The following is a 10,460-nucleotide window of genomic DNA, read 5'->3' as shown; positions in this document are numbered from 1 at the left end:
TATTGTGTCACAACGGTCTACATTCTAGCCAATGCTACTGGTATAACATTTCAGAGGTTCTGCATTATATGGAGAAACGTTTTAAGTTACTCAACATTTTCTACTTTTGGAGTTTTAGTTTTATTACCGCTAACAGATTAGTGTTGATGCAATGCTCACGTGATATGAGGCTTTTATAATTGGCAGTATATGCAGCATAAAAATGTTAACGGATTTCATTATGCACACCTTTCAGTATATCAGTACATGTATTGATTGTTTACATTTGATAAAAAGACCTATTGTTATCTCTTGCATAGCATTCTTTCTTTAAGAACACACCCTTTTGATCACTGAAAAGTTATTGGCATTGCCATGCTCTATGTAACATCATACAAGTCGTAATTAAGTTCTTTTAAACGGAAAAAACGAATAGCGTTTTCGGCACGCCAATTGTCGAATAATTACGTGAACCCAAATTCACGGTCGAAAAACTAGGATTAACGATCGATAAACCAGGTTTTTCGAATACTAACCTATATTTTCGAGCGAAAACATAGGATAACGCCGTAAACCGTAGTTCACGCTCGTAAACGTGGGTTCACGCTTTTAAACCCAAGTTCACGTTCGTAAACTATTTGTACGAGCGTGAACGATTCACGAGCATAAACATAGTATAACGACCGTAAACATAGTATAACGACCAAAATTCGTAGTTCAATCGAGAACCTAGTTTATCAAACGTAAATCATGGTTTACGGTCGATATAATAGGGGTATAAAATCAACTAGGAATTTCGGGCGTGAACATGGGTTTACGGTCATGAGCCTATGTTTACGAGCGTGAACCTACGTTTACGAACGTTCGATAACGTTCGATAAACTAGGTTTCCTGAACAAAACTATGATTTCCGGTCGTTATACTATGTACACGAGCGTGACCTATGTTTACGGTCACGGTCGTAAACCCAAGTTCACGGTCGTCAACATAGGTTAACGTTCGTAAACTATGGTCTACGCTCGTGAACCCAGGTTTCCACGCGTAAAAATTATAGGTTCAAGCTCGGGAACTTAGGATAACGACCGAAATGTTTAGTACAATCGAGAAATCTAGTTTATCGAACGTAAACCTGGGTTCCCGACCGTAAACTATGGTTTACCCCGTTATCGTATGTTTTCGCCCGTAAATATAGGTTAGTATTAAAAAGAAACCTGGTTTTACGTTCGAAAAACCTAGTTTATCGATCGTTAATCCTAGTTTTTCGACCGTGAACCTTGGTTCACGTAATTATTGTACAATGGGCGTGCCATAAGCGTTTCATTTTTTGTGTACATGGATCCAGTATGGTCATTGTTGCTTCACAATCTTACTTTATAGTGGTTAGAGCGATATTACAATGATGCGGCGCAATATTAATATATAATGAAATATGGCGACGGCACGAAACTATTATGCCAAAATCCGTAAACACGTAAACTACTTTTTCACTGGATGAATGCATACATTTAATGGAGAAAAATCTTGTATAAACAAGGTTATTCACGTGCTGTTAATACAATATTTTTATTTTTGAAATGATGTGCCAGGGCCGAATATCTATTCTTGTGTAGATTGAATATGGTATCTGCATCTTGTTTCTTCTATAAAACCTTTTTTATAATAATGTAGTTCAATCCATCGTATGCTTTGCTGTATTAGTTACCTGTCGCCGCCCGTACTCGCTTACTCCCTCTGTTAACTTCCTTTCAAATTCAGTATAAGGACAAAGAAGATCGTTCAATTTTCGCCGATAAACGTAAATATATGTATTGAATCGCATGTAACTTGTGGGATTGTTTAATATCATGTTTGTAATCACGAGAAATAAAAATGATCGTTTAAACACATCGAATACATGCTTTTGGTAGTGTTGTTGATTTGTGCGTCCCAATTACCAAGTTGAACTGAAGACAAAAAATAGAAAGGCATGGCAGTCTGTAGTGAAAGGATTATCATAAAAGATAACAAGATGTTGATTAAGAATTCTTCTTTAACAATATATGTAGGGTATGTTGTAGACCATTAAGAATAAATAGCATACGTGTACATTCCAAATAAATGTTAAAGGCACTAGTTTAACATGCCTTTGCAAAGGTTTTTCTGGCATGATTTTGTTTCCTTATTGTTTCCGGCGCAGTAAAGTCTCGGGTCTGATGGTCTTGGGCTATCGCATTCCCTGTGACGGCTTTGTGTTCCACTTCCGCATGTGACGTCACATGAAGACCATGACGTCCAGGTTCCCCAGCTACCAGGTGCTTAAAAGAAAGCATTATTTACATAAGAAAGTAAAATCTAATTTGTTTAAATTAAAATAAATGGAACTCCGTTATAACAGTGGTGTATACTAGGCAGATGCTGCATAGGCAAGTTGTTAAAGAGTTGTCGATTTAGACAAAGTAAATATAAGTATATGTTGGCAACATTTTATGAAAATTTTCACGTTTCATCTATTTTGTATAAAATGGATATGGGGATGACCTTAGATACATATAGCCTTCAAGAAATGTATGTTTTATTTACAAAATGTTGTATAATTATCTCCCTATAAGATGAAAATATATTTTACAAAGATGTGTATTTCAGTATAAATTCAACAGAATGCCCTGTTTGATCGTTTTATTTGACAGCTAGGATATTTAAACAATCTGAACTGATAAACAATGTTTATCAAACGTTCCAAAAGTCCTCAGAATCTCCTTTTGAGCAAACAAACAAGAAAACAATGGAGTTGAATTTGTTGACTAACTAAGCAAGTTGATCTTTCTTGTAAATGATGTCGTTTAAGCACATGCTGATGACAGATTTCAGAGCAGCACACTTATCTAACGACTGTAGATTTTAATCTGACGGCAAACAAGTTAAGCTGTAAGAACTGAAACCTGATGAGCACATGTAAGGCTAGACTCCTCTATGTTTCATCAATGATTCCCTTATAGCTAAAGTAGTGAGGTAATATCGTGAAAATTAGTCCTTTTCGTGTTATGGGTACACAATTTAAATTCAAAGGTTGTAGTTGGACAGTCCTGGTTTGAAACAAGAGCGGTAGATTGGACATTTGAATGTTTTAGACCTTTATTAGCAAATTTTGAGTGGTCTCCGTGTATATGCCTATTGTAAGTTTGTAAAGATTTTAGCTATTGTCCTGGTTTTGCCCTAAGAGCATGTCAATACAGAATCTCTTCTATTTCGTATAAGCTAGGGTCAGTGTGTTTTTTAACATATAGTTCAATAAATCTCTATGGTCTTAGGTCCCTAATCGACAAGGTTAAAACTTAAATTTTTGGTGTCCCAATTTTTGGGCACATTTCTCAGTATTTTGAAGCTTGAATAAAAGTAGTTGTTTTCATATTTTCTGTATTTTGTCTGGAATGTTCGAGGTTAAAAAGTCGCAAATATGTGAGAGAAAGAGAACTTATCATGTCTGAACAATTGTCGTATATATTCGTTGCAATAAAACTACAGAGTAGATTAAAGATATAAAATGGATTAAAACTTTTTGTCTTGTTTTAAACAAACTTGTAATCGATCACACCAGGAAAATTAGTAACACAAGTAGCGATGGGGACTTTAAAACGTTTTCAGAAAGACTGGGGATGTGATATTTTATGGACTTATATAACTGACAAGAGGAAAACTGGACTAAAACCTGCTAGTATAATGGACTATAAATCAAAATGTGACCTAAGAAGTAACTTAAGAAGAATTCGATTGCAGTTTCCGTAAACAGTGACATCAATATTGATCAAGGACTTTTTAATGAACTTGAGCAGCAATACACCTTCATTGTAAATTCAGCGCTACATGAATGTAAGGACCCTGTATCTCCAAAAAAGCAACTGAAAAGGTAGAAAATAAATTCATGCAAGAGCTTGATGAAGCAGCAGAATGACACAATAAATTGTTCTGGAATCTTGTTAGAATGAGAAAAGGGAGGAAACTCCAAACTTGTTCTCAGTGAGACAGAAACAGGCCTTACAAGAGACCCAGAGGTTATAACATATACCTTTACGAAATTCTACAAAAATGTTTACTCGCCCTTAGAATCAGAGAATTTTGATAATGATTTTAAAAGCTTTGTTGAAATAGAAATCGGTCATATACGAACACGAACCGATTTGAACTGTCCCGAAATTTTACCAAACCTTACACCAGAAATTGTATTAAGGCATATCAGGTCATTGAATAATAGAAAAGCTCCTTTGTTTGATATGATCTGCAATGAACATATTAAACACGGCTTTCATAAGTTGCTGGTTACAAATACAGAATTATTTAATCTCATTATACAGTCGGGAAAATTCCCGCAAAGGTGTAAAATGCGTATGATTATCCACGTCTTCAAAAATAATGGAAAATCAAGAACGCAAACCATCAATTACCGTCCTATTACCCTCCTGCCATGCATTTATAAACTGAGAAAAAAAATTACATGAAAAACTAAACACTTGGATTAATGATGATAAAATAGAATTTCCAAATCGGCAGCAAAATGCTTACCAAAAACATACAGGTGCTATAACGGCCTCCTTCAATTTACAGGAAGGCGTCTATCAAAGTTATTAACTCAGTAGCAATGCATATGTATGCATGCTAGATACTAAACAGGCATTTGATACAATATGGCTGGATGGCGTTTTCTAAAAATTGTCAAAACTGGGTATAAAAGGAAAAAAATTGTCATTATTAGTAGACGCACACACAAATATGTCAAGCTGTGTTGCCGCAAACGGCCTGCAATCTGAATTCTTCTCCGTGAAACAAGGAATTAGACAAGGAGGGACCATTTCTACTTGGCTATATAAACTATTCATCGATGATCTCATAAATGAATTAGAAAATAGCGGTCAAAGAATGTGTATCCTAAATCAATATGTAGGTTCGACAACTCCAGCAGACGATATAGCCCTATCAGCGACTAGTTCTGAAAGCCTTCAGCGAATGCTTAACATCACGCATAGGTATTCATGCAAATATAGATATAACATAAACCCACTGAAAAGTCATATAATGGTCTTGAGTACAAAAGTAGTACAAAAAGAAAAGTGCCTCAAATTCAGTTATCGATTGGAGATTGCTCCATTGACCAAGTACGCAGTGTTCAACATGTAGACGTATACCTTAATGATACATGAAACGATACAGAAAAGGTGGAACATGCATGCGAAAAAGCAAAAGTGTCTCTCTTTTCTCTCCTATCCCTTACAATTGACCCGACCCACATGAATCGAATCAAACCGGCTTCCCTTATCTCAAAAATTGTTTGGTTGTGAAATATGGAATAATCTTAAGAAATCTGATTATGCACAATTAGACAGATTCCTTAGGCTAGCTGCTAAAAAGATACAAGGATTTACTATTTTAACACGAACAGACATGTGTCTCAGTATGCTAGGCTGGAAAGGCATTATATATGAAATAGAATATAGAAAGTTAGGTTTTTTAAAAGGATTATGCAATATGCCAAATTCAGTTCTCTCAAAACATGTTTTCAACGCCAGACTGTCAGAATATGTTTGTAGTATAGACGAAAACAACGTGGCTTTGTTCCTGATATTGTAAATATTCTTAAAAAGTATAATCTGTGGCATGTGCGTGTTCGTTTGTACTGCTAGGCGCTCTGCCGTAATTGGTCTGGTGTATTGTGGTGGTGATTTAGTTCGTATAAATTCTCTCTACTATATAATAATTTATAATGCGAACTTGTATCCTAGCGGATCTCACGTATGGGAAAGTCAACTGTTCTGAATATAATTATATCCCTTAATGCAAATTATCTATATATATATTTAATGTATCCTCGAGATCCAGTTAACTTTCATAGAGAGAAAACATAGCTTCTCTGGTCCCAATCAGTTAAAAAGACTAAAAGTCACTGCTGATTTGTGAGACATGAAAACGGAGATTTGAGTATATATATGCAGATGTTGAACCAGTACGAATGTGTAGTACAATTCGGGCTCGTATATAAAGCAACACCGAAACTAATCTTATTGGGTTAGTGGACTTGCTGTGGCATGTGCGTGTTCGTTTGTACTGCTAGGCGCTCTGCCGTAATTGGTCTGGTGTATTGTGGTGGTGATTTAGTTCGTATAAATTCTCTCTACTATATAATAATTTATAATGCGAACTTGTATCCTAGCGGATCTCACGTATGGGAAAGTCAACTGTTCTGAATATAATTATATCCCTTAATGCAAATTATCTATATATATATTTAATGTATCCTCGAGATCCAGTTAACTTTCATAGAGAGAAAACATAGCTTCTCTGGTCCCAATCAGTTAAAAAGACTAAAATGTCACTGCTGATTTGTGAGACATGAAAACAGAGATTTGAGTATATATATGCAGATGTTGAAACAGTACGAATGTGTAGTACAATTCGGGCTCGTATATAAAGCAACACCGAAACTAATCTTATTGGGTTAGTGGACTTGCTGTGGCATGTGCGTGTTCGTTTGTACTGCTAGGCGCTCTGCCGTAATTGGTCTGGTGTATTGTGGTGGTGATTTAGTTCGTATAAATTCTCTCTACTATATAATAATTTATAATGCGAACTTGTATCCTAGCGGATATCACGTATGGGAAAGTCAACTGTTCTGAATATAATTATATCCCTTAATGCAAATTATCTATATATATATATATTTAATGTATCCTCGAGATCCAGTTAACTTTCATAGAGAGAAAACATAGCTTCTCTGGTCCCAATCAGTTAAAAAGACTAAAATGTCACTGCTGATTTGTGAGACATGAAAACAGAGATTTGAGTATATATATGCAGATGTTGAACCAGTACGAATGTGTAGTACAATTCGGGCTCGTATATAAAGCAACACCGAAACTAATCTTATTGGGTTAGTGGACTTGCTGTGGCATGTGCGTGTTCGTTTGTACTGCTAGGAGCTCTGCCGTAATTGGTCTGGTGTATTGTGGTGGTGATTTAGTTCGTATAAATTCTCTCTACTATATATATACTGATATATATATACTGGAGGCCAGTCCCTTTAATATATAAAAAGTTGTCTTCTAACAAAATTACAAGACTTAGTGCTAATGCGATATCAAGGCTGGTTGTCTTGCGAATCAATTTATTACTTTGTAAATTGTAATTATACTGTGAAATGTCTGGCCCCTGCTGCTATAACGAAGTCAGAATTTCAATGGCCCACTTTCAAGATCTAGGCATTTAAAGGTTAATGGGTAGCAGCTCGTTTAAGGGCAAATTAGTCTGTGTCGGTACTACCACGAGAAAAAATAACCGAGAAAAATACTGAAAAAAAAAAAACACAACTACAAGAACTGTCAACCAACAGAAAATGTGATCATTCACGAACTTGTCGAAGGCTTTTGACTGCCTGTCACGTGATCTCATATTGCATACGGACTGTCTGAAAACGCCTGCTCTGTTATATTTAGCTATTTGTCCTGCTGGAAACAGCAGGTTAAACTATGCCAAAACTCACAGTTCATGGATGGAAACCATCAAAGATGTGCCTCAAGCATCAATCCTTAGTCCTCTTATCTTTAACATCTTTATAAATGATATATCTTATTTCATAGAAGAATTACAATTATGCAGATATATATATATATATAATATTTTATCATTTAGAAACAAAAATGTCACTCAGCTTAAACACACAATCGATAAAGAATGTAATATCTTAATTGAATGGTTTAGTTTCAAACAAATGCAGGCCAACCCAAATAAGTTTCAAGCCATCTCTGCGGTAAAGAGGTCTCATGAATTAATTATTTCTTTTAATATCTGTAATACTTAAATCAAATGGGATTCTTTAAAACGTCTTGGGTGGAATTGGATATAAGGCCCAAATAACAAAATGTTCAAAAAAGACTGAAATGCAGCTCAATCTTTTATTAAAATTAAGCAAGTTTTTGACACCTGAAAGTAAAATAGTAATATATAAATTATTTATAAGGTCAAATTTTAAATTTTGCCCTTTGGTTTGGCATTTTTTGCAGTAAAATGAATACAGACAAGTTGGAAAAACTACAGCATCGGGCACTCAGAATTACTTTTAACGATTTTATCTCAAGTTACGAAGAGGTCGTCTTGAACTTGCCAACATTATATTTATCCAGACTGAGAGGCACTACAATTGAAACTTTTAATATTATCCACAAGCCATCACCACGATATTTGCATGATTTTGTACAAACTAAAAATTCAAAACACTCTTTCAAATACCAAAACATATGGTAGGCGTTCTTTCAGGTATGAAGCCACTCGGGTTCGGAACAGCCTCCCAAATGACCTCAGGGTGATGGAAAACTTTAGGGAGTTAGTGAGGCGTAACTGTTCTATGTGCTTAAGCCTGTAGATATAGTCACAACCTGATCAGTCTTGCTTTTATGTTCCATTTCATGGATTTAAATGTGCACTTTGATTTAGTTTCGTTCTAGTTTCTGCCTATACTTCTATTTTTATTTGTTTTAATTGTTGCCTTTTCTTCCATCCGACTAAAGTACACATCCAGTGAACGCTACGCTATGGATCTGAAGACGTGCTATTGATAGACTAATTCTGACAACTCTTCCGTTAGCCAATCACAGCCTTGCTTTCAACATTTTGAAAGTTAAGGTAGAAGTTTAAAAAATCTATTTTTAGCCTGTGTTTTTCATGTTTGTAATTCTTATGACGACCACATCAAGACTGCGCCCTCTTGTTTCAAGAGGCATCATATGTCACGCTACGGACTTGGTCACATAAGGAGAGAATATGTATTAGGCAGTCCGTTAGCTAAGTCAGTAGAGCACTCGCCCTGTAAGCGAGGGGTCCCGGGTTCGAGCCTCGGACAGACTGCATATTTTTTTACACTGTGACATTCGACGCTATTTTGATGGTTCAGCTATATGCTTGTTGAAACAAGTCGTCTGACTGATTCAAATAAAAATAGATTTGCGAAAATAAAAATAGCAATATCGGAAATCCAAATATACAGGAAGATGAATGTGAATAGGTCATCCTCATATCTCAGATCTTCGTTTAGAAAATCAAGTACTTTAGTCAGATTGCCTTTTCTTTTGCTGTAATTTTGCTCCACTGGCAAAAATCTTATCTGATTTATTACAATTTACTGCTTGCTTTAGTCCCTATAATTGCTTTTATGATTGTGTTTATAATTTTGTATGTTCATTAATGTGCCTGATGTGTTTTGCTGCTTTCTTGTAATTTCTTAGCAGTTATACACTAATTAGGCATGCTTTAGTGTATTAATTAATTTGTACTTGTACTTATATTTTAACTCTATAGTGAATAGATTGTGATATCAGATTTAATATGTAATCAAACTTTCAATTATTATGGAAGCAATTCTTTTTACAGGTATTTGTTTTGTTACAGAACTTGTTTTTGTCGGCAAATAGCTGTACTGTTATATCGTATTAGCGTCTTGTGTCTTGTATAAAAGCCTTTTGCATGTTGTTCGACCCGATAAGGGAAGTGTTCATTCGTTAAATGAAATGTTTTGACCTGTGAAATTTAAGCTTACAGATTTATTGATATAAAGATGAGTCAGTTGCCACTCTAGAACTGCTTTCTGCAACTGTCAAATTATCTTTTTTACAAATATTGACTATGTCAGGAACGTGTGTTATTAAATCTTTGTTGCATATTTTTCGAATGTAACTGGAACAAATATTGAAAATATCATCCCAACTAAGTATACTTACTTTTCATCTGCCAGCAGAATTGGTTGTTACATTTATTGTAGTAGCAGCATTGAAAACAGTAGGCATATACACGTTTGTTGCGAACTATATCTCTTCCTACAATGTTTAAAGTGTTGTGCTCATGCCAGTAATGGTCGCCGTACCGTATATCGTTACAATTCTGTAAAACAACATACTAAAACTGGTGGGCACATCAAAACTGATAGTCATACAAAAATTAAATAGACATACCAAAACATGACAGACATACCAAGCCGGTAGACATACAAAAATTGACAGTCATATCAAATCTGATCGGCACATCAAAATATGATAGAAATACCAAAATATGATAAGAAATACCAAAGTATGATAGACAAAGCAAGATATGATAGACATATCAAAGTATGATAGACATGCTTAAATCCTATATACATACAAAAACATGATGGATGTACCAAAACAAATAGACATACCAAAATATGATAAACATACCCAGATATCATAGAGATACCAAACTACGATATACAAAATTTAATAGGCATACCAATGCATGATAGGTATACCAAAAGGTGAAAGACTAAAATACAGGCCATGAAAAAAAGTCTTAAATGTTTCACGGTCATAGCAAATGTATACAGATATTTTCATGGTAGTATTATTTTGATGGTAACTAAGGTAAATTACAACATTTAGTGTTTTCTTTATTTCCAAAGAAATCATGTAAAACGTGTATATTACATGAAATGTTACGTCAGTAGCATGGGG

General features: G+C 34.9%; 1 long non-coding RNA gene across 1 annotated transcript; it reads right to left on the bottom strand.

Moving 5' to 3' along the window:
* Positions 1-1,990: 1,990 nt before the first annotated feature.
* On the bottom strand, positions 1,991-9,868 carry LOC128552033 (uncharacterized). The gene is made up of 2 exons (XR_008368954.1): positions 9,714-9,868; positions 1,991-2,273 (listed from the first exon to the last, which is right to left on the bottom strand). It is a non-coding gene; the product is annotated as an uncharacterized LOC128552033 (long non-coding RNA).
* Positions 9,869-10,460: the final 592 nt, after the last annotated feature.

Source organism: Mercenaria mercenaria, unplaced genomic scaffold (assembly GCF_021730395.1).
Source record: "Mercenaria mercenaria strain notata unplaced genomic scaffold, MADL_Memer_1 contig_1962, whole genome shotgun sequence".
NCBI lineage: Eukaryota > Metazoa > Mollusca > Bivalvia > Venerida > Veneridae > Mercenaria > Mercenaria mercenaria.
This window is presented reverse-complemented; position numbering and strand designations above follow the sequence as displayed.